General features: G+C 48.0%; 1 protein-coding gene across 1 annotated transcript in view; it reads right to left on the bottom strand.

Moving 5' to 3' along the window:
* The window catches only part of MACROD2 (mono-ADP ribosylhydrolase 2), a 1,869,528-nt gene extending 1,856,253 nt beyond the window's left edge, over positions 1 to 13,275 (bottom strand). The window contains exon 1 of the mRNA XM_078647087.1: positions 13,211 to 13,275. The gene's annotated coding sequence lies outside the window, so the exon portion shown is untranslated. The remainder of the gene's footprint in view (positions 1 to 13,210) is intronic.
* Positions 13,276 to 24,250: the final 10,975 nt, after the last annotated feature.

Genomic DNA, 24,250 nt, shown 5'->3' with positions numbered 1-24,250 from the left:
TCCCGTTGATTCAGTGCGAGGGTCACCACCATCAAAGCTTCCTCTTGGGGTATGCTTGTGTAAAGTGACACAATGTCACATGTCACCAAAAATTCATGTTGAAAGTCGAATGGACGTCCATCTATCATGTTGATGGTGTGTGTTGTGTCTCGTAAGCACGTCGCAGTGCCTTCGGCCAAAGGTTTTAAAAAGAAATCAATGTACCTACATAGGGGTTCCAATAATGAGCCACAACCGGATACTATTGGTCGTCCTGGGGGCTTGTGAGGATCCTTATGTACCTTCGGTAAGGTATAGATTGTTGGAATACGTGGTTTTTTTTGGTTTAGGTACTGGAACTCCTGTTCTGACAGATAACCTAGTTCCATACCTTCCTTTGTCACTTTGAGAATCTCAGCTGCCAGGTCTCTAGAGGGGTCACCGCCCAACTTTTTGTAACTGATCCCATCACCCAACTGCCTCATAATTTCCTTCGTGTAGTCCCCCAAATCCTGAACGACAATGGCACCACCCTTATCAGCGGGTTTCACAACCACTTCCGTGTTGTTTCTTAATGATGTTAGGGCAAGTTTTTCAGCTCTGCTGGTATTGTATTTGACAAATTTCTTTTCATCCAAGATTTTCTTCACGTCGCGTAGAACTAAACTCTCGTAGGCCAGGATACGCTGAGTCATGGCATAAGTAGGGGGTACAAAGGTTGATGGTACCCTCAAATTCGTAGTAGATGAAGGCTGTTGAAAGGGTTTATCCTTAAAGAAGTACTTAAGTCGTATTTTTCTGAAAAACTTATGAAGTACAATCTTAGGTCACGCGCCAATTTCTCTAGTTTCCTTTTGATGGTAGTGGTCTCGAAGTCCTGAAGGGTCGCAACGAGTTTGGTCAAAGCTTCTTTGGAGTTAATAAGAGTGGAATCACCGGTGATCTCAGCCTTCAGATCCGCTATTTGTTTAGTTAAGATGGAAACTTGTTCATTGGCTGTCTCGATGCCAAGGACCATCCAATGTCGCGAACAATTGTTCGCGACAAAACTGAAACCTTCTCGAAACTTGGGAACATCAACAAAAATTGCAGGTTCAACTTTGACTTGTAGGCCCACGGGAATGATGTTTGATTGCAAGCATTGTGCTAAAAAATGTCCATGTAGTTTCGTTCTGATTAATTTTTTCTCCAGGCGTTCGAGTTTATTAATTTTATCGTTAAGAGAAAAATCAATAGCCGGTATATTTGGAGAGAGAAAGTTGTTGGCGGGATCCTGTAACAATTGCCTGATATATTCCTCAGTATAAGTAAGAGTATCTTTATCAACCATGTTGGTTGAGTGAAAACAAATTATATTGAAAATCCACAGAAATAGAAAAAAGTTATTTAAATAGAGAAAAAAACCTCGCAGACAGCGTCTGCTCGAAGTGTATTATAGATAGTAGGGTTAAACCCATGAAGTCATTGGGACCTGGGTAATTGATCGGTATAGGCATAAGGGTCCCAGACTGGACATACAATTATTCAAAACATTTTTAAATATTTAAACAAAAGGATAGAACCATTGATGTAGAAGTACAGTGTTTTTATTTTCACCGCACTTTTGTTACCTTTCAATGATAAATAGATATGTATCAAACCATCTGTATTCACAAATTTCAAAAGAGCCCACAAAAGGAAAGGGGAGGGGGAAAGTGCAAGAAACGAAATTATGATAATTGTACATCACTTGTCATTAATTGTAAGCATATACATTCATGAATACGGTAAATCAGTGTCAAACGGTCCACACAGAGGAGGCCACACAGAGGAAAAGCATAAATCACACTATTTACATAACAAACATATTCCTTTCGTTTCGACCCAGAAGTTGTAGGATAGTCGATCCTACAACTTCTGGGTCGAAACGTAGACTCCTATCTACACTATCAATTCCTAAAAAGCAAGATGTATTCAGTGTTTTAGGAATATGTTTGTTATGTAAATAGTGTGATTTATGCTTTTCCTCTGTGTGGCCCCCTCTGTGTGGACCGTTTGACACTGATTTACCGTATTCATGAATGTATATGCTTACAATTAATGACAAGTGATGTACAATTATCATAATTTCGTTTCTTGCACTTTCCCCCCTCCCCTTTCCTTTTGTGGGCTCTTTTGAAATTTGTGAATACAGATGGTTTGATACATATCTATTTATCATTGAAAGGTAACAAAAGTGCGGTGAAAATAAAAACACTGTACTTCTACATCAATGGTTCTATCCTTTTGTTTAAATATTTAAAAATGTTTTGAATAATTGTATGTCCAGTCTGGGACCCTTATGCCTTTACCGATCAATTACCCAGGTCCCAATGACTTCATGGGTTTAACCCTACTATCTATAATACACTTCGAGCAGACGCTGTCTGCGAGGTTTTTTTCTCTATTTAAATAACTTTTTTCTATTTCTGTGGATTTTCAATATAATTTGTTTTCACTCAACCAACATGGTTGATAAAGATACTCTTACCTATACTGAGGAATATATCAGGCAATTGTTACAGGAGCCCGCCAACAACTTTCTCTCTCCAAATATACCGGCTATTGATTTTTCTCTTAACGATAAAATTAATAAACTCGAACGCCTGGAGAAAAAATTAATCAGAACGAAACTACATGGACATTTTTTAGCACAATGCTTGCAATCAAACATCATTCCCGTGGGCCTACAAGTCAAAGTTGAACCTGCAATTTTTGTTGATGTTCCCAAGTTTCGAGAAGGTTTCAGTTTTGTCGCGAACAATTGTTCGCGACATTGGATGGTCCTTGGCATCGAGACAGCCAATGAACAAGTTTCCATCTTAACTAAACAAATAGCGGATTTGAAGGCTGAGATCACCGGTGATTCCACTCTTATTAACTCCAAAGAAGCTTTGACCAAACTCGTTGCGACCCTTCAGGACTTCGAGACCACTACCATCAAAAGGAAACTAGAGAAATTGGCGCGTGACCTAAGATTGTATGATAAAAAAGAACATATCCCTACCTACAGGACGAGTATTATCGACAGAACAGCCAAGGGAGATTCACCAATCGGGGCCGTGGATCGTTCAGGGGAAGACGAAATTTCACGACTTTCTCTGATTCGTCATACAGCTCCGGTGAGGATTCAGAACAAGCGGGTCCGAGTGGGACATACGGATACGGATACCAAGACTCCTATGGACCGCCATATCAACCTAATCCTTTTTTAGGACAGGGAGGATGGAGACCCCCCCGTGGCAGGGGCAACAATTGGAACAGGGGCACCGACAGGGGCCAATCCAATGTGAGGGCAGAGTGGGACTCAGGGAGAGGGAGAGGCACGAAACAGGTGATCTTCCCACAGGAGGAGCACGGAGAAAGATCAACCCGCAGAAAGAACTACAGATGGTAGAAACAACCACCTCCCCTGTGATAAATATCTCCAAATACACCCTGAAGGAAGACGAAATAAAAGTACTTAGCCGAGGTTTATCTTTCGTTCCTACAGCCACTCCAAATGTCTTTACCACCATGGCTGAACTTAATAAGTTTTTCAGCAAAAATACGACTTAAGTACTTCTTTAAGGATTAACCCTTTCAACAGCCTTCATCTACTACGAATTTGAGGGTACCATCAACCTTTGTACCCCCTACGTATGCCATGACTCAGCGTATCCTGGCCTACGAGAGTTTAGTTCTACGCGACGTGAAGAAAATCTTGGATGAAAAGAAATTTGTCAAATACAATACCAGCAGAGCTGAAAAACTTGCCCTAACATCATTAAGAAACAACACGGAAGTGGTTGTGAAACCCGCTGATAAGGGTGGTGCCATTGTCGTTCAGGATTTGGGGGACTACACGAAGGAAATTATGAGGCAGTTGGGTGATGGGATCAGTTACAAAAAGTTGGGCGGTGACCCCTCTAGAGACCTGGCAGCTGAGATTCTCAAAGTGACAAAGGAAGGTATGGAACTAGGTTATCTGTCAGAACAGGAGTTCCAGTACCTAAACCAAAATAAACACGTATTCCAACAATCTATACCTTACCGAAGGTACATAAGGATCCTCACAAGCCCCCAGGACGACCAATAGTATCCGGTTGTGGCTCATTATTGGAACCCCTATGTAGGTACATTGATTTCTTTTTAAAACCTTTGGCCGAAGGCACTGCAACGTACTTACGAGACACAACACACACCATCAACATGATAGATGGACGTCCATTCGACTTTCAACATGAATTTTTGGTGACATGTGACATTGTGTCACTTTACACAAGCATACCCCAAGAGGAAGCTTTGATGGTGGTGACCCTCGCACTGAATCAACGGGAGGCTCCCGTCCGAGTCCCTACATCCTTCATCATCCTATTGCTTAAAATCGCTATGATGCAGATTTTTTTCTTTTTTCAGAACTGTTTCTACCTTCAAACCAAGGGGGTGGCGATGGGGGCGGCCTTTGCCCCGGATCTGGCCATAATCTTTATGTCCATGTATGAGGATACGTTCGTACTCAATGATGTCAACCCATTCAGACCGAATATACACATGTGGATGAGGTACATAGATGATATCCTTTTAATCTGGACAGGAACTGAAAATGAAATCAAATTTTTTTTCACATGGCTCAATGGTAGGTCATCGGATATCCAATTCACTTTTCAATTTGACAAAAAATCCATTGATTTCTTGGACCTTACTATTTTTGAAGAGGACGAGATCCTACATACTACTCTGTACAGAAAGCCGTCAGAGAGGAACTCCCTACTACTATATTCTAGTCACCACCCGAGAGGCCTTAGGGACAACCTGCCTTTCAGCCAATTTCTACGAATCCGTCGCAATTGTAGCAAAAAGGATGACTATATGGAGCAGTCTGAAATACTTATGACTCGACTAATGGAACGTGGCTATCCAAAACGTTTGACTAAGAGAGCAAGAAAGAGGGCTTGGTTTAGCCCCCGAGAAGTTTTACTGCAACCAAATGAGCGATCTAACAGCAATGAACAACGCCTCATTTGCGTAACCACCTTTTCAACTCAGAGTAACTTGATAAAATAAACTATTAACAAGTACTGGAATTTGATCTCCGATGACCTTGAAACCAACTGCCTACCACTCCATTCCTTTAAAAAGGCAAGGAACATCCGAGACCACGTGGTGTGTTCATTTCTTTGACTAATAATATCGTAGCGCTGCGCTTGGTAGCAAGTAGGACTGCTACAAGAGCTCTTCTTGTATTCCTACTTGTGCTTTGCTTGTAACTGCTTTTAAAAACTGTTTTACTGTTTTACTCTGTGCACATTACCTGATCTTGGTCCGCTCTCTCCCCGTTCCACCGCAGCAACCAGTGCTGTTTGTTGTGGAGGGAGGCAAGCGGCACCACTTCCTGGTTGCTCCCTCTGAGGCGGCCATCTTCGGTGGGTTGACGCGCTAGTCTCCCACTCCGCCCTGATTACTTAAGGGCTGGGCAGCTTCGCGCTCGAGATTGACTAATAATATCGTAGCGCTGCGCTTGGTAGCAAGTAGGACTGCTACAAGCGCTCTTCTTGTATTCCTACTTGTGCTTTGCTTGTAACTGCTTTTAAAAACTGTTTTACTGTTTTACTCTGTGCACATTACCTGATCTTGGTCCGCTCTCTCCCCGTTCCACCGCAGCAACCAGTGCTGTTTGTTGTGGAGGGAGGCAAGCGGCACCACTTCCTGGTTGCTCCCTCTGAGGCGGCCATCTTCGGTGGGTTGACGCGCTAGTCTCCCACTCCGCCCTGATTACTTAAGGGCTGGGCAGCTTCGCGCTCGAGATTGACTAATAATATCGTAGCGCTGCGCTTGGTAGCAAGTAGGACTGCTACAAGCGCTCTTCTTGTATTCCTACTTGTGCTTTGCTTGTAACTGCTTTTAAAAACTGTTTTACTGTTTTACTCTGTGCACATTACCTGATCTTGGTCCGCTCTCTCCCCGTTCCACCGCAGCAACCAGTGCTGTTTGTTGTGGAGGGAGGCAAGCGGCACCACTTCCTGGTTGCTCCCTCTGAGGCGGCCATCTTCGGTGGGTTGACGCGCTAGTCTCCCACTCCGCCTAACCTTCTTAGCTTGCTCCCGTTCGCGCAGCGGTGACGCGCAGCGGTAGCGCCGTAGACGCGCCGAAGAGAAGCCAGTCTGCGCCAGTCCGCGTCCAGACGCTTCCTGCTGACTGGTGCCTGGCTTTGCCCGTCATGGTAGGCCCTCCGCTGTCCTATGACTCATTATCCATGCATGCCCTCCGTTCGCCCCTTATTCTGACATGTGCTCATACTTTTTCTCCTTCCCAAATGGATTATATCTGTCCAAACTGCAATTGGTGCCCTTCCATCCCCCCTTCCTGTCCGCCACCTCCCATTCAGGAATGGAAAATGTTCCTCCTCAATTGTAGGTCTATGTGTAAACATCACACCGAGCTCCATTCTTTGATTGAAGATCTCAATCCTCATGCACTTTTTTTAACCGAAACATGGCTCCATATGGATAACGATCCAGCTATTGTTTGGGCCATTCCCCAAGGATTCACATTAAAGAGACTAGATCGCCAGACTGGGAGAGGTGGAGGAGTGGCCATTGTTTATCGTGACAGTTACAAATGCCGAACCACCCCCACTACCTCGCCAACCTGCGAAAGTCTACACTTTTCGCTAGAGTTGTCACCAACCACTACTTTCTCTGGCATTCTAGCCTATCGCCCCCCAGGTGCTCCTAATAATTTTATTAGTAAAATTACGGATCTCGCTGCAAGTAACGTGCTATCCTCTCCCAACTTCACCGTGTTGGGTGATCTTAACCTGCATTTAGATGACCCTCACGATACCGCAGCCAATACCCTTTGCTCTAACTTTCAAGCGCTGGATCTACAGCAGAAGGGGTTTCATGTAACCCACAACAGAGGCCACCTGCTAGATCATATCTACAGTAACATCGATGATCTCATAGTAAAACCCCCGGTTCCGCTACCTTGGACGGATCTTTTTTTGATTCCTTTCTCTTGGCGCACTAATCCTTCCCCCTCCACTAGCGGTCTCATTAAAAACCGAGGTAGGAAATGGCCCTTGCTTCCCCTCCCTGCCTGGGAAACTGCCCTGGCCAAAGATATACCCAGGAAGGTGCTGAACTCCAATACAGCAGCCAACAATTTTGATGACTGGATCTCATCTACACTCAACATGGTCCTCCCCGTACAGGCTAGTAGCTCTATGAAAAGACCTAGAGCTGCTCCATGGTACACCCCTGCCCATAAGGCCATGAAACTAACCTGTCGGAAACACGAAAGGGCCTGGAGACAGGACTATTCCGAAATTAGGAAGGATGATTATAGAGCCGCCATTAGGCTCTATAAACAGGAGATAAAATCGGCACAAGCTTCCTTTTTTGCAGCAAAATCGATGAAGCTGCCAATGCTCCAAGGGAAATTTTTAAAATTGTTGAAACACTTATTTCACCCCCTATTGAACTTCCTTCTGCAGACAGTGCCCAAAACCGCTGCAATGAACTAGCTGTTTTCTTCTCTGAAAAAATTCAGACTATATACTCCTCTTTTGGGGATGCTGACAGTGATTTAGACCTTCCTATGCCTACCACCTCTGAAGCCCCCGTCCAGTGTATGCTTGATGCAATCCCCCCATTAGACACTCTGGCACTGGATAGACTCATCTCTAAAGTCACCACAGGCTCCCCTAATGACCCAGCTCCCCCTCAGACCCTTGTTAAGGCAATAGACATAATTCGCCCGGTCATATTGGACGTTCTCAACACTTCCATCTCCTCAAGAACCGTACCTCCCTCCTGGAAGTGCGCGATGGTGAGGGCCCTGTTGAAGAAACCCAACCTTGACCAATCCAACCTGGCGAATTATCGTCCTATTTCCTTACTCCCCTGGCTGAGTAAACTACTCGAGAGGCACGTGAACAACATCTTGATGAACTTTTTGGAGTCAAATGGTCTCCTACGTGCCTCTCAGACCGGGTTTCGGCCCCTACATGGGACCGAAACAGCCCTCTTGGCCGTAACTGAGGAAGCTAGAGCAGTGTTGGACCGGGGTGGCAAAGTGGCAATCATCTTGTTAGACCTCAGCGCCGCGTTCGACACGGTGAACCATGTCATGCTATTACAACGTCTGGCAGACATGGGCGTGTCGGGCCCGGCGCTGGACTGGTTGACATCCTTTCTGGCTGACCGCTTCTTTCAGGTCTTTGAGGGCGAGGCAGTGTCACCCAAACATCCTCTTAGGTGTGGGGTTCCTCAGGGCTCATCCCTGAGCCCCACCCTGTTCAATGCTTACATGGAACCTCTAGACAGGATTGTCCAGCCCTTCGGTGTGCGTATTGTCACCTACGCGGACGATACCCAACTGGTGGTCTCTTTGGACCACTCAGAGGTATCGTCCAACACCCTAGGTCCCTGTCTAGAGGCTGTTGCCAGATGGATGCAATCCTCCCGTTTAAAACTCAACGGGGAGAAGACAGATGTCATCTTATTGGGCAACCCCTCGCCCTCTGTCTTTTCATCCATCTGGCCTCCATGTTTGGGCCCGCCTCCCGCTCCCAAACCTCAAATAAAAAGCTTGGGGGTTTGGCTTGACACCGCATTGAACTTCTCAGCCCAAGCCACAAAGACCGCAGCCACCTGTTTCGGCCTGATGAGGATGCTACGGAAGGTGCTCCCTCTGCTTCCATTCCAGGCTAGGAGGATTCTAGTCCAGGCCCTTATACTATCTCGCCTGGACTATGGCAATGTCCTCTATATGGGAGCCCCTTCCTATGTCATTCAGAAACTCCAAGTCACCCAAAACAGTGCGGCCCGTCTGCTTTACAATCTCCCTCGCTGGGAGTCAGCAAGGACCGCCATTGAGGAACTCCATTGGCTCCCCATAGCGGCCAGAGTACAATTTAAAGCTATGTGTACTCTACATAAAGCCTTCCACCACCTTGGTCCTGCAATTCTGCAACCCCTGATCACCCCCTATGTCCCCTCACGTTCCCTTCGTTCCAGTACCCTCCAGCTGGCCTCCTCTATCAGAGTGAGGAAAGCCCGTTGGGGAGGTCGTTCCTTTTCATACACCGCTGCCAAGTTCTGGAACACCCTCCCCCTTTCCCTTCGAGGAACCACCGATCATCTTTCCTTCAGAAAAGCCTTGAAAACTCACTTGTTTGCCAAATCCCGCTAATCTGCCCGAGCCTGTGCTAAGTTAGCTTTAGTCATAAGCGCTACGAGGCCTCCGGGTAGATGGCGCTATACAAGTGCAATTTCAATTCAATTCAATTCAATTCAAACTAAAGATGAACGATCTATCACCTCGATGTGGAATCTCCCACCCATTGTGGGTCACTACCGGTGTGGTTCGTGCAAGGCATGTCCATCGACCATTCAAACTAATGAATTTGTCCACAAACAACATCGTATTCCTCTAAAATCGCATACGAATTGTAATTCCACCAATGTGGTATACTGCATAACATGTCCCTGTGATTTAATCTATGTGGGACAAACACAACAACGTGCAAAAGTACGATTCCTACAACACTGTAGCCGCATAAGATGTAAGGTACAAGGAGCGCCACTTGTAGACCATTGTAACCAAAAGAATCATTCCCCTGAAAGCCTTAAATGGATTGTATTAGAACAGGTGAAACTGGGTCCTAGGGGTGGTAACATAGAACCTATCCTTAACGTTAGGGAGATCAAATGGATTCACTCTTTTGATTCCATACACAATGGTTTAAATGAATCTGATAGCAGTTTTGCTCAATTGGCAGTTCTCTGATTGTCATTTGTTGGTTGTAAGTTCCTGTGTATGGTATGCGTTTAACCACCGTGCGGGTAGGTTCACGCATTTATGTCGCTTAGTCGGAATAGAAATCCTTCTCTTTGACAATTATATGCGGTATAACCAATGTGATATTTTTGATATATTGTTATGCATGTGGGAGATGAATCTCCTGGTTTCTTGTTTGGAAATCTTATGTTGCTTATTTGACGTGCGCCTTGACCGCCTTGTTTTGGTAGGTCCGCGCATCCACTTTAATGTGATCTAGGCTCGGGCTTGACAAACTGATTCTGAGCTATTTCTCTGAAATATTTGATATATTTTCCTTTTAAGATCCAAGGAAAAGAAGAAAGGGTCATCCAGCCACCATCTTCTGGTAGTCTTTCTTCTTCTCCTTTTTTATGGAGTCTTTCTTTTTCCATCAATAATTCCCATTTTGTGTATTGGTGCACCTTTAAATCCAACACATGCAGAGTAATTACACTTCCCTCGTTTTTGGAATAGTCTGCCAAATATGTCACTGAAAGATTCTTTACTCAGCACTGACCATGTTTCCTAGCAACCGCCGCCCGGTAGTCCTTCCTTACTTTCAGCGATTGAGCTTTGAAAGTTTTCCTCAGCACTCACGGCAGCACTTCCTGGTTACAGGAGAAGCGCACAGACGCCGCCCTGAACCCATCGTAAATCACATTTCCTGATACAATCGGGTAAGTTGTAATAGACGTGTTGTGCGTTATTATCCTCAGATAGGATATCGCACCACTGTGCGCACCCGTGACCGGCTTGTGATTTTTAATCCCTTAGATCACAACAGCGGTTTTCCATTTTGAACCTTGAACGCTCTCGCCTCGGTTCCAATGACTGAGTCCACGATGGATGAACGCTCTGTTTCTCCATTACAATCCCGTTATCTTGATTGATCGGGTAAGCCTCAAAAACGTTTTGCAACGATGTCTAGAAGCGTTTTTTAACCATGTCTAGAAGCGTTTTTTCCACTAAGTCCAATTAAATGACTGGCTGCCGTTTTTCCGTTTCACAGATACGGACAGCTGAATGATTATTCTCAAACATTTCTCCAGTGTTACAGGTAATACCTGTTTGCCGTCTAATCACAAATACTTGTTAATTTATACACTTGTGATGTTCTCCCAACCACATGGGATAGAAATTTTATTAGACTTTCTTATTATTATATAGATTGTCCACAGAACACTCCTGGTCATTTGTTTTGATACCCTCTGCCCTGCTGATACAACAGGTAAATGAGATAAATGCAGCTTGTTCGAGCACAGTATGTGGCTCACCCCCAGTATATTCCTCAGTTCTTTATATCATATTATATATCATTTCATACAACGAGCGGTTATCCGCTACGTATTTACGGGACTCTATTGAGGCCGGTTGAATAATTAATTTTTCCCCTTTTCAACCTAGGAATCAGCCCCTGTCCTACAACCCCTAACCCCCCCCCCCTACACGTCCTGACAAAGACCCGCGCCGTAAGGATCGACTATCCTACAACTTCTGGGTCGAAACGTAGACTCCTATCTACACTATCAATTCCTAAAAAGCAAGATGTATTCAGTGTTTTAGGAATATGTTTGTTATGTAAATAGTGTGATTTATGCTTTTCCTCTGTGTGGCCAGTTTGACACTGATTTACCGTATTCATGAATGTATATGCTTACAATTAATGACAAGTGATGTACAATTATCATAATTTCGTTTCTTGCACTTTCCCCCCTCCCCTTTCCTTTTGTGGGCTCTTTTGAAATTTGTGAATACAGATGGTTTGATACATATCTATTTATCATTGAAAGGTAACAAAAGTGCGCTGAAAATAAAAACACTGTACTTCTACATCAATGGTTCTATCCTTTTGTTTAAATATTTAAAAATGTTTTGAATAATTGTATGTCCAGTCTGGGACCCTTATGCCTATACCGATCAATTACCCAGGTCCCAATGACTTCATGGGTTTAACCCTACTATCTATAATAGGCAGCGGCATTAGACAGCAGAAAAAAATGTGTTTTGAAAACATTTCTGTGGTAAGTGGAAAGCGCAGAGCCGCGAGGCAGCTTGTTCCATGTCAGGAGTGAGGTTTGATGTGCAGTCAGCACTGTATGTGTTTGTCTCTTTGCATTCTGGTACTTGTAGTGCACCGTTTTTAGTAGAGAATGTAAATGGACAAGCAACAGCATATACCTCACACCTGCAGTGAGACAGCTTGGGAGCTCAGAGTAAGCGCTGTGGCTTTACAAATCGATAAACATATATTACATTACACTCTAAACATAGCTTCAAGAAGCCCCATGCCATGTGTGAGACACTGAACCATACCTATGTTTCTGGGTCTTTCAGGCCCAAACCAACAGCAAATTTGAAACTACAAGTCCCAAAAACCCTAGTGGTGTTGTTTAAGGAGCCATTGCTGGCCCAAGGTGTCAGACACGCCCTGCGCTCAGTTGGCAGCAAGCTAAGAGGGAGGTACCATATTCAACATTTTTTTACTGAGAGATAGAATCAGTTGTTTTTAATCACTATAAAATCGAAGTGTCTTCCACTGAAATCAACCCAGTGTAGTGTTACTGTGAAAAGCAAGTTTTCATAAAGGTAGGCTAAGATATGAAACAATAAACTAAATATAAAATAATAGAATGTGTAAAGGTTTGTGAGTGAACCACTTTGGGTACATTGGCAGGGGGGGTCTCCTGATGTGACTTGCTCCCACAGGAGGAGAGCCTGGGACCCAAAAGCGAAGCCAGCATACAGCGGACACATGCCAAAATAACTAACACTGATCAACAAACCTTTATAGTATGTTTCCATCTGCGTCCCTAAAGAAATTTTGTTAGACCTCTACTTTACAATCCAATCCCCATAACCCAAAAACCTTAACACTGTACTGCTCCTGACACGTAACCATATGCATGTTACTCATAACCCCTAAAACTATACACTTAGCCTTTGTGCCCTACAGTCCATACCATTAAATCATATGCCCATAACCATATGCCCTTAACCCTTATTCCCTTAAACTCTATAGTGCTTATCCTTCACACCATACCCCTAACTCCTGAGCCTTTAAACTGTAAACCCCAAACTCAAAGCCTTAACACCAAACCCTTAGCCCTATACATGAAATGTAATCCTTAAAAAAATACTCAAACCTTTCAACCTATAAGTCCATACCTAACTTTTAGACTTATTTTCTTTACTCTATGCCCAAATGAAAACCTCACGACGCATTGTGCCTGTGGAAGCGCAAATGTAACCAGCATCAGCCATGTTTTATTGCTCAGCCTTATATGGCCCGCAGCTAGTGTCAATCACAGATGATGTGGTTCTTTGCATTTTGGGTCACGAAATAAAATAATGATTGAACAATGTGCTCAACTGAGAAAAGTATATATTTTCGTTACAAGTTACTTACTCTTTGTAGTGACCTTGACCTATCCACGCGCGCCCTCGGTGCGTGGACTCTGTGCGTGCCACTTCATCGCGCGCCCCTCTGAGCGCGAGCCCTGTGCTGGCTCACAATTGGTCACCCGTTTGGTGACAGATTGCAATTACAGTTGACGCTTGCCAGCGCTGTGCTTGCGCGCACATCCTGCGCAGTCTGTGGGATTTTCTCATCTCAATAAATCTTCGTTCTTACCTACATTTTGCCCTCTTCATTACCACACTCTTCTTATAATTTTAATCAGACACCTGCTCGTATTCTTTTTGTGAAATCTTGCCTCGTGACCGATACTAGAAACTTGTGTGTAGTGGAGGGTAACTATAGGTCTTGACTGTGCCTGTTGAGCTTGTCTCCATTGTTCATTTCAGTCGACTGAATCTGTGATTCACAGACCATTCATTTTTCTTTTGTCAACAAAAACCCTTCCCGACTCTCAAGCAGTGTGGACGGAGATTTATATGACACCTTTAACTACTAATCTCTAATCCATCTGACCCCTAAATCTTAAATCTTATTCTAATACCTTTACACTACACATAACCCAATACTGTTAACCCTGTTTCCTAACACCATACTCTTAATTCCAACAACCTATACCTTTAACCCAATGCCCAGAACTCATAATGTTTAAACTCTTATTACAAATGATTGTGTATTGTATTTCCAAGAACTCATTCCATGCAAAGTATTTCTTTTTATCCGTAGAGCTGTTCTATGGGAAGTGTCATTTTTTACTTTTAGGGTTAGAGGTATTTTCGGCAATAGTGTACCCCTCGTGTAACATAGCTGCCTCGCCGGAATTGGCTTCCACTACGAGAAAGAAGCCTTTAGCACCAATATAGTACCAGCACAAAGGCACATCACTAGCAAAAAGCATCCACCGACAGTAGAGGTGGCCCAGGCAGCAGCAAGGACCCCACCTGAAGAAAGGCAGAATTATAATTACCCCCTGCCTTCTGAAACTCCCTGCTCAGGAGTGTTGCTTCCTCGGATATCCGAGCTTCAATGCTTTTCTTCCCCAATCCGAAGTTTCGGAGAGACCAGGCCCGGCTGGTGACATTTGAAAGTGGTGAGGCCAGCTTAAAAGTACAAAGTGTCCTGTGGGGGAGTGAGCGCAGCAAGCAAACTCGACAGTCATAAAGGAAGTTCGGGGGGGGGGGGGGGGAATACATTCACTCAGCCACCCTGACCCCGAATGAATGTCAAGGCCTGAGTCAGAAACGTCCATGCCCCACATAAAACATGTGCGTGAGACTCCGTATCCTGACAGAAATGGCAGCACCTCGCCTAGAGGTTCGTGCCACAAAACACACGTGCGAATACATAATAACTAAGTCCAGAAACAAGTGCACCAACTGCTGTCTGTGTTTGTACCAATGACACTATATGGACGTCCGGTCTCAATCAGGTCCAACCTCTTCCATCTCCCTTCAGGCTTTTTTTAACGGTTCTGGTGGCCACCCCTTCGTCGGAGTTTTGTCATATGCAGGCTGCAGAAAGCTGGGCTTGGCCCAGGCAGGAAGGCGCAAGGCTTGTGCCAGATGTTCTACAAAATATAATGTGCCAACATGGGCTTCCACAGCCTTCAAGCGCTTAGAGATTTTAATAAAAAATCAATGAGGCGGACAGATTCTGTGTCTGGTTCGCGGATCAGGGTGGAGGCGCCAAACTCCCTCGGGTGCGACCAGACTCTTCTCGCCTCACCAAACCACCAGGCGCCCAAGTTCGGCCTCCCGAAACAAACTACCTGCCCCTTTCCCACAAGGAGCCAACACTTTGGGGGCGATATCTCTGACGCACAGGTTTCCAATCTTTAGATCTCCCGCCCCCTTCATCTCTTCGTGGAGCCAGAGGTGAGAAGTGCCTCTTGGCCAATGCTTGGGAGGGAAGAAGGGGGGCAAGCACACCGACTACCATTTTGTGTGTGTAAAAGGCCGCTTTATTGAAACAGGTGCACATCACATTTATTAAACTGGCAAACTGCCTTACAAAACTGAAACCTCTCTAAACATCGAGTTACCTGACCCCTTTTGTTTTACTCCCCCCACCCCTACGATCCCCACATGATAAAATCCCCCACCCTGCAATATACAAACATATAACTCCATTACATCATAATACTATCCAGTTTTATCCCCTACCTCCTAACTCCAAAACCTCCCAAGACCTACAGTCCTATTTGCCTTCTTGCAACTGTAACTAACTACCCTCTAATGTCAACTCCCAAACTGGTTACGCTTTCCCCGCTCCCGTTTCCCAACTCCCCAAACTTCACGAGAAAGTACCGAAATCCAGCCAAACTTGGCCAACATCAAAAACAACTCCGCCAGCACCTGTTCCAAGCGACAACTTACATATAAACACCCCCTGTGCACCTGTCCCAACCCAGCCACCTGACACAAAAACCCTTCCTGTCCTGACTTTCTCAGCACAACCAAAAACCCAAGCCTAAAAACCTAGGGAGGGTGGGCGGGGACAAAAAGCTCCTGACTAAAAACGTTCCCAGCCACCAGGTCTCAGTATCTAAAATGGTGGCTGGGAACATTCGGGAAAACTATATATACTTTGGGCTTTTGGGCTCCTTTTGGGCGGCTTTTGGGCTATCCCTAGCCAGCCCAACGCGGCAAAATGGCCGCTCGCTTGTTCTCCCCCCTTCCCCCTCCCAAATCTGCCCGGGGGGCAGACCTCGCGGCTCGGCTGCCCCCCAAACCCCCCTTGGGAGGGAAGAAGGGGGGCAAGCACACCGACTACCATTTTGTGTGTGTAAAAGGCCGCTTTATTGAAACAGGTGCACATCACACTTATTAAACTGGCAAACTGCCTTACAAAACTGAAACCTCTCTAAACATCGAGTTACCTGACCCCTTTTGTTTTACTCCCCCCACCCCTACGATCCCCACATGATAAAATCCCCCACCCTGCAATATACAAACATATAACTCCATTACATCATAATACTATCCAGTTTTATCCCCTACCTCCTAACTCCAAAACCTCCCAAGACCTACAGTCCTATTTGCCTTCTTGCAACTGTAACTAACTACCCTCTAATGTCAACTCCCAAACTGGTTACGCTTTCCCCGCTCCCGTTTCCCAACTCCCCAAACTTCACGAGAAAGTACCGAAATCCAGCCAAACTTGGCCAACATCAAAAACAACTCCGCCACCCAGGGAAAGGCGGAGGTTAGGTGCTTACACCACCTCCCCCTTTTCCTGCCCCCCCCCCCACTCCCCTTTTTTGATGCAACCTTGAAACGCCAACCGCCTGTCCCCCACTCACTCGCACCCCCCAATAACGGGCCTCCCTGACCAATGCAACCTGAAACCATTCAGGATTGAGACTCAGCTTACCACCAAGTAAGCTATCCCGGCTTGCCACTTGGCTCTCTTTACAAACGAAAGCTCCGCCATCCAAATCAAGACGTCCCGGGCTAGGAAACCGTTTCCGACCTGCACGAGCAACCATTGTCGACAACTATACCCCCTCAACTTCCCTTGCGCGTTCAAAAGAAATTCGCTGCGCACATAACGCCGAATACCACTGCGGATCATCGCCACCGACGCGTAATGTCCCCCCGGCCGCACCACCGGCCATACGCTTCCTCCGCCCCACAACTCCAAAGCCGGAAAGTGCCCCACCACTGCCATCCTCCCCCCGCCCTTACCTAAAGCTTCCACCCCGCAAACCTCCCCGACACGTACCACCCTGCCCGCAAAAAACGCGGTGTCCCCCCAGCACATGAATTTCCGACACTACCCCCATGTGCTAATGCCACTAGAAACTCTATCAGCCCCGATATCCGCCGCTGCTTGTCTGCCGGCACCCAGGCCTCCAGCAAAACCCGCGTCCAACCACCGCAAATATTGACCGCCCATGCCGGCCCCACTGTCTTTGAATTTCCAACACTGGCACTTTATGCCATGCCTCATCACCTCGAGCCGCCTCAACCCCTGCCGCTGCTTGCCTGCCAGAAACCGTGATTCCAGTCAACACCAATACCAGCTCAATACCCAGAAGTGACAGCGCCGTGCCTGGCCCCACTGTCTTTTGACGTTCCAACATTGGCACCTCGTACCTTGCCTCCATCCCCTCGAGACGCCTCAACATCCGCCACCGCCTGTCTGCCCGTAACCGTGTCTCCCGCAACACCAAGTCACGCTCCATACCCAAATTTGACCGTGCCATGCCGTCCCCACTGTCTTTTTACTTTCCATACTGGCACTTTGTGCCTTGCCTCCTTCACCTCCAGTAAGCACCGAGAACAGCTCCAATCCAAAAGTGACAGCGCCGTGCCTGGCCCCACTTGTCATTCGAAATTCCACACTGGCACCGTGTTCCTTGCTTCCCTCACCCCTAGCAGCCTCCACATCCGCCGCTGCTTGTCCGCCGGCAAACGTGTGCCCAGCAACACCGAGCCCAGCTCCTTCCCAAAATTGACAGCGCCGTGCCTGGCCCCACTTGTCTTTCTGAATTTCCCCACACTGCCACTTTGCAGTTAGGCTCCATCACCTCGAGCCGCCTCAACATCCGCCGCTGCTCGCTTGCCGGCAACCGTGCCTCCAGCAACAACGAGATCAGCTCCTTACACAAAGGTGACAGCGCCGTGCGTGGCCCCACTGCCTTATCCGGCGCCCATGGCACCCCAAGGACCTCCGTGATCTCCTGAAACCTGTCCAGTCCACCTGGCAGTTCGTGGAATCCGGGGCCCCGCCCCGAAAAAGAGTCATCCAAGTGGGGCTGAAACTCCCCAGTGACCCGTTCGTTCCCTAAAACAATTGCTGGAACCCACGAAACCTTCTACCCCGTGCAGGAACCCGCGCAGCCCCACGGCAATGACGTGTCCCCCTACCTAATGAACTTACATTTGGCAAAACAATATTCCCCAGGAACTAGGCCCAGTCAAAGAATATAATAACAAGTGGTCCTTGGGGAATTATTCTAAAGTTACTTTTACCTTCAACTGTGTCACCACATTGAACAACCTTCCATAACGCTCCAGGGATTATTATCCAATCACATTGTCGCAATGTTCATAAGCCACCTAAGAGCCTATCTTACGTACAACCCCAATGGTAAGCCATAATTCATGCATGTCTGGCGACTCACATATTCAGCTACTCAGGTTTACCATGTGCAGTATTGTTTTGAGCGGTGTTGTTTGACCCTTTTCCACACACCATCTGGTCAATATGTGCCATTCGCCATATAACATTATTCTTCCCTTATATACCTAATCCCAATACCATGCTCAGTAGTCTTATCCATGGAAGAGTGTCATAGCGTTGACGTTTGTTCTCACACACCATTATCCCGACACCCTCTCCAGGACACGTGTTGCACCATGAATCTATTGTAAAATCACACAGGCACCAACCAGAACATATTTACGACCAATCTCCTAAGAACATGTATATGTATCGTCCGCCCACCCCACACGGAATGCCCCCAAGCGCATATTCATAATGTCCCTGCACCTATTCCACACCCAACGTGTCCCGCGTGTCCGAACACCACTACACCCTCGCAGATTCCACACCCAACGTGTCCCGCGTGTCCGAACACCACTACACCCTCGCAGATTCGTGGAGTCAAACGTAACCCAGGTCCCATACGGCTGTCCAATCCGCGGTGCCGCACCATACTACTAGGCGACAAGCACACTCCTCTAACCTCCATGTTTCCTCATTACTCACCAACGCGACCGGCCACTAAGACCCAAACGTCTGTTCCTAAAAAGGAACCAAAGTCCGACGCCGCAACCACATGAAATTTACTTCGCCCCCTACTGCTGTGTAATCACGCACCACTCCGTATCTCTTACCTTCCGCCTCTCTTTGATCAGAACTAAAATTGAACACATGCCTCAACAGTACCTATATTCTATCGTGTTATGAGACCTTAGCGCCCCCATGAAGGAAACCCACTGTACTTACATCCCCTGTACCTTGCCCGTGCAACCTCGCAAGGAAACATAACGTGACAAACTAAAATAATGACTGAGTTCCGTGCATATCACTGTACAACCCAACAAAAACCCCCAGCCACGGTAGAGAACTTACAGACGCATGGTTGCCTACATCAGTCCTCCTCTCACGAACTCGCTTCAACAGTCGAGTGCTTCGCTGGTGCGGTGCAGCTACGCTATGATAGCTCCTGCGATTACGCGACCCAACTGCACGGCAAACGTGTCGGCCATAATGGTATGGAGTCCCATGTCTGACGTTACCTCTAACACCACGGGCACGTGCTAATAGCCCCCAATATCCCCAACTTCTCTGCGACAACTCTGGACCACCTTAAAGGCATAGAATTACTGTTGCCTTTTACCCCGTCTAATGTCTCCATTCCCACCCGCAATAAAGACTCTTACTCGACTGCATGACCCAACCTCACCCCGGCGATTAAACACACTCCTGCCCGACCTTGCGAGCCACAACCTTGGTATAACAACCTACCCACCGCTACCCACTCAGGGGTACTCATGATCCCCAAAAAGCCCCTTTTTCTGTCCCTTAAACGCCGCTTGTCGAAAAAGGAAAACTTAACCATAACGCCGCGTCCTCCGTCAGTAAATATCGCGATAGCTTATTCTCGTATATATTGGAACTAATGTGTCGGAAACTAAATATACCACAACCTCCTGTCCAATGTAGGTCAACATCCGCCCATAGCTTTGCATGACCACAGGCCTCCTCCAGTATTCCCACAACTATACAAAATAATGTCTCAGCTAACACCACCACCCCGTGCTATCTAAGAGCGCTTATGTTTACCCTAGCTGCCCGCGTAAGGACCCCCCAATCCTTCCGGTAGACTGATTGTCGCTGGTTGCCCATCTATCTCACCCTACAGACCGAATACGTTGAGGTTCCCCGAAAGCCTGATGTGGTAATGACGAACTCCTATGCTAGACATAGTACAAGTGTGCAAAAGCGTGTATAAGGAAAAGCATGTGACAATGAAATAAATATCCTTGGCCTCCAGGCATGTGAAGCTTGCACGCGAACATTCCACCATTGTAACCCCCAATGGCATCTGCATTGTAATCGTGTATAAGGAAAAGCACATGACAATGAATTTAATATCCTTGGCCCCAAGGCATGTAAAGCTTGCACGCGAGCATACCACCATTGTAGATGTCACCTGCATTGTCTTATACAAGAGGCGAAGCCCCCACCATGTCCCCGCTGCTTTGATTGGTAAACGCAATTTGCTGTTGCTCCATGGCTGCTGACGCTCCCCAAGCCGCTGAGGGCCTTGTGGGTGTGAGGGACTGCCGAGCCCGCCTGGGGCCTTCATACTCCCCAAGCCGCTGGAGGCCCTGTGGGTGGAGGGACTGGCGAGCCCGCCTGGGGCCTTCGTAACCAGCCACGTCGAGACCCTCGCGTACTCCGGGCCTGCTGCAGGAAGCACAGCCCTCCCTTCTCCTTGGTGCCGCCGGGCCGCCCCAAGCCATACCAAGTCTGGAGCCCCACGCCGGCCGCCCCCCTGCCAAAGAAAAGGTACTGCTGGTGTACTGGGACCCTGAAACGCGTGCCCCCCCCCCCTCACCGTCCCCCTTTTTTCCCCCGACCTCCTCGCACCCTCTCCCTATTAACCCCCTTTAACCCCGGCCCCCCAGGAGGCAGGTAAATGAAAGAGTGCTTCTGCTGCTATAAACTGAGACGGAACTGAGATGTAACTGTCACTAGAGGAGCTGTCCCTCCCCCTCCCTTCAGTTACAACACCTCCATTTTCTAACTGCGATTGATAAATGCGTAGTAAAAGGCACCAACGCGGAAAAATGCAGGCACACCATGCGTGCTTTCATCTAGACTCTCCATCTCTGGCATAAAACATAGAAAGCAATTGCTGCTGTTTAATTTTTAATAGAGATGCCTGTACAATTGCCATGAAGTGACTGTAATCAATGTTTGACTCTTCCCGCTTTATTCCTGGACACACGCGCCTCAGCCGGCAGTGTCTGAGAAGTACTATGCATGACGTGCATTAGCCTACAACTGCCTTGTGCATGCTCCATGTACCTACGATGTGTGGTCATGTCAAACCTATCATAAAACAATAATTACAAAAACGTCCTTTGGATCTCATGCTCCCATTACATACCATGCGTTGTCATTTCAATTCCATCAAACAATAATTACAAAAAACTTCCCTCGGATCCTAACCAATATGCCGCCCTCCCCGCCGATTCCATTCCTAATGACTGCGAGGCGCCGCTGGCAGCGCGCCTCGTCCGCCCTCCCTGCCTCGTTTAGTGTCCCGCACCGCCTGCCACAAGCCTACCTGGGAATGCGCAACTTCCATGGCGGCGCGCAGGCGACGGCCGCCGCCGCCACGCCGGGCCCTTCCTCACCCAGCCGTGTAGTGCCTCGAGGCCTCGCCCCTCTCCAAGTCCCCTAAAACTAGCGAAAACCGAAGAAATAACTATATCCATAAAAATACCTGAGAGACAAAAAGCTCCTGACTAAAAACGTTCCCAGCCACCAGGTCTCAGTATCTAAAATGGTGGCTGGGAACATTCGGGAAAACTATTTATACTTTGGGCTTTTGGGCTCCTTTTGGGCGGCTTTTGGGCTATCCCTAGCCAGCCCAACGCGGCAAAATGGCCGCTCGCTTGTTCTCCCCCCTTCCCCCTCCCAAATCTGCCCGGGGGGCAGACCTCGCGGCTCGGCTGCCCCCCAAACCCCCCTTGTTCGCCTCGCGCGTGATCCACGGGACGTCTCTCATGGTCAGGAAGGAAGACCACCTTACAGACCAGAATGCAAAGCTGTCACCCTCTGTAACTTATCCCTCCGTCTTACATACTTGGTTTTTGGTTTACTTTAAGCATGTTTCAAATTCGAATACATTTAAAAAAAAAAACATCTCCGCCTAACGCTGGAGCCGGAAGCGCGCTGTGGTGAGGCTTTTTGGACAGGACACTTATGTGACACAACACAAAGATAACTGTCATTTATACACCACGAGCGCAGTGCACGATTGTTCTGCACGCACAGGGGCCCAGGTAAATGGTAGTAAATAAACCCCTTTGTGTTTCCTGGAGATAGGGTGCCATACTTCCTCATGCACACAATGGGCGAAAATGTGACACCAGTGTTTCTAAAATTAAAACGCCCCCTCCCTTTTCCGATGTTTTCCTCCCCTGCTTCCACACATATTTCGAATGACTTATCAGGCCTTACAAATTTAGCGACGCTTTTGTTTTCCAGAAAATGCCTTGTTGGACAGGCCGCATGTTCGGACTGTCCCCCCTCCCCGCAATGGGACCGGGACCCTGGCTCTCCCTGCATCCCCAGCCAGAGTCCCCAAACGACCTCCCGAAGTACCCTGCAATCCCTCCACTACAAGACACCAGCGCCGGACCCAGCTGGCCCGGGTCATCATCCACACCACGACATCGACCCGGCCGCCATCTTGGGACACTGCAGCACGAGGCCGCGTGGCCTCAACTCGACCCTAACCCTGGACCCGGCCGGCCCCGCCAGCGAGGCTCCAACCTCCCCCCAGGAGGCAGAGTGACCACTTGGCGAGTCCATGGGAGAAGGAATCGTCAACGGCTCTCCTCCGCCAGGTGTCGATCACCCCCGGCCGCCCTGAGCGCTGGCTCCACCCCCCTGCTGGGTGTCTGGACTCCCTCATCCCGGACCTCCCGGCCCCCAGGCGCGAGGGTCCGGATATCAAAGGGGACCAGACCTATAACTGGGGCAGGGCCAGACCAGGAGAGCAGTTGTATCCTGGAGTCGAGAGACCCGAGAAGAACTCATCCGTAACTGGCCTGCTGGCGCTGCCGCGGCCCTCTGCCTCGTGAAACCATCGTCTTGGCCTGCTGGCGCTGCCGCGGCCCTCTGCCTCGTGAAACCATCGTCTTGGCCTGCTGGCGCTGCCGCGGCCCTCTGCCTCGTGAAACCATCGTCTTGGCCTGCTGGCGCTGCCGCGGCCCTCTGCCTCGTGAAACCATCGTCTTGGCCTGCTGGCGCTGCCGCGGCCCTCTACCTCGTGAATCCATCGACTTGGCCTGCTGGCGCTGCCGCGGCCCGATCCACAGACACTCCAGCTCGAGGATTGTGAGCGCACCCCTTTCCACCACCTGTACCGATCCGGTACCAAGACTGTCCCGCTACCCCCTTTACCTACAGAGACTAGAAGTGAGAGGACCCCCGGGTCCGAGATATCCTGTATCGCTGATATCCTTACCTTACGAACCTTATATAAAGTATTGAACTCGACTTGGTGTGGTGCCTGTTTGTGGGGAGGGAGGTAACTTGTCTGTACGATCGCCGGAGACGGCCCCCCCTCGGGGATCTCTCCCTCAGTGTCCGGTCGACCCTCAGGGTCTCCGTCTAACATTGGTGGCCAGCGACGGGATCCGAACCTACGCATAATCGTACAGAAAGTCACCCGACCCACGGCACACGACCACCATGACAACAGAGAGCGGAACAACGGAAAAATTCCAGATGGAAAAATTGGAAGACTACAACCACCGGGAACTGAAGCAATATTGCATAGAACTTGGCCTTCCAACCACAGGTCTTAGCACAAAGGAAGACTTCAAACGAGCCCTAGAAGCTTGGACAGAAACGGGTACGGCCGTACCCCGAACAACCGAGACGAGCCCCGCACCAACTGAAGAAAGAAGAACGGGTCTCTCCCTGGAAGAGATCCGAGAAAGAGAAAAAAGCAGACTCCACGAATTAGAACTGGCCCGACTTCGCTTGGATGGAGAACTCAAGCTGGCGGAACAAAAAATAACACTGGAACACTTACGGCTCCGAGAGGAGCGAGAAGAGAAGCAAAAACAGAGAGAGCTAGAAGAAAAGAAACTAGCGTACGAACATGAGCGCAATCTCAAAGAACTGGAGATCCAGAAACAGAATAGAGACCTCGGGCTCCCCGAACGACCGACCCCGTCTGCCTCGACCGAGCCCAAGGTTCACATCCCCAAAGATGTCATCCGGGAATACCACAAGAACGATGATATACAGCAGTGGTTTAAAGCCTATGAG

Source organism: Lissotriton helveticus, chromosome 6 (assembly GCF_964261635.1).
Source record: "Lissotriton helveticus chromosome 6, aLisHel1.1, whole genome shotgun sequence".
Classification (NCBI taxonomy): domain Eukaryota; kingdom Metazoa; phylum Chordata; class Amphibia; order Caudata; family Salamandridae; genus Lissotriton; species Lissotriton helveticus.
This window is presented reverse-complemented; position numbering and strand designations above follow the sequence as displayed.